Source organism: Colobus angolensis, unplaced genomic scaffold (assembly GCF_000951035.1).
Source record: "Colobus angolensis palliatus isolate OR3802 unplaced genomic scaffold, Cang.pa_1.0 Scaffold99, whole genome shotgun sequence".
NCBI lineage: Eukaryota > Metazoa > Chordata > Mammalia > Primates > Cercopithecidae > Colobus > Colobus angolensis.
Window position 1 is genome coordinate 2,757,042 of NW_012123931.1, and position 1,321 is coordinate 2,758,362.

The 1,321-nt window shown below is 50.3% G+C and overlaps 1 pseudogene; it reads right to left on the reverse strand.

Moving 5' to 3' along the window:
- Positions 1–1,321, reverse strand: part of LOC105505210 — a 21,613-nt pseudogene that overhangs the window by 16,715 nt on the left and 3,577 nt on the right.

Here is a 1,321-nt window from a genome sequence, read left to right on the forward strand (position 1 = left end):
TCAAAGTGCCAGGTTGAAGGATGATGGGGTGCCCTGATTCCCACCTTCGAAGTGTCTGGCGGCACGTTTAGTATGGTAAAGGGTGGTCTTCACGTCTGACTTTTCTAGCGTGAGGATGTTGATTGTCTGAAATTGAATGTTTGGGACAAAAGCCAAGCAAGTGCTGAAAGAGAAGGAAAGAAACATTCTCCGGAGGATAGGAGAAAACTCCCCACCCTCCACTCACCTCTAACTGCTCCGTTTGTGCTTTGTTTATTTCCTTGTTTGCTTTCTTTTCCTGTAGGAAGAGGAAGACAGGGCTCTTACCACAGGAAGGCAGAGATGGCACAGCAAGAGACGTGCCCCCAGCATGCCACCGAAGCCCCAGCACAGGCACACCCATGGGACCAGGTTATCAGGGACCCTGTGGGGATGTGGTGAAACCTGAGGGATGTGCCTTCTTCCCCAGGCTGGGGGTGGGTGAGAAGAGACTAGTGCCTCTACATCTGAGTGCCCCCCAAACCCAGCAGTCATGTTGTGAGCAAACAAAGAAATCACATTACTTCTTCCAGCTGATGTTCCACTTGTTTCTTCTGTTGTTTCTGTGGGGAGAGTCAAATTCAGGTGACTGAGGGTGGCCCCCTTAACTCTATTCCCCAGACCAGGAAGCGGTAGGCAGGGGCCAGGAATGAATTTTAAAGACAACATTCTCAGACCCAATGGCAACATGAACTGGTCAACACTCCTCAAGCTCGCAAGGACAGAGGATTTGGGTCTTTGTTGGTTTTTGCCCACAGACACAGAACTCAAAGTCTGAATCTAGATTCTCTCAAAAGGACAGTAACATAAACCTCTAGAGATGGAGTCTGAGAAAGGCCTATACTTCTGCCAGCTTGTGATTGAGAAAGGTGCGTTCATTCAACAAACATTTGCTGAGCACATACAAGCCAGGTACAGTTCTTCACAGCAGATATAGAATGGAAAAGGACAGACAGGAGCCCTTGGCCCTCAGTTTACATTCTAGGAGGCTTTAAATCTCAGACTCTCAGAGCTAACCGAGACCTCTGATGCTCTACCTCCTTCGGAAACACCAGCACAAGGAGGAGAGGTGGCTTGCCCAGACTCAAAGAGCAAATTAGGGACTGAGTCATGGCAGAAATACAGGGTCCCTGAGAAACCATCAGGCTAGTGCTTCCCTGAGAGGTGACAACCCCAGGGCGTGTGTGGCAAGGACTGGAGCAGGGGTGTCTGAAGAAGAGAGAGTCAGTAAAGAGGGCAGTGACAGAAGAGCCATGCTGCATGCTCCTTGCTCTGGGGTCCCTCCAGGTGAGGCCTGGGTGCC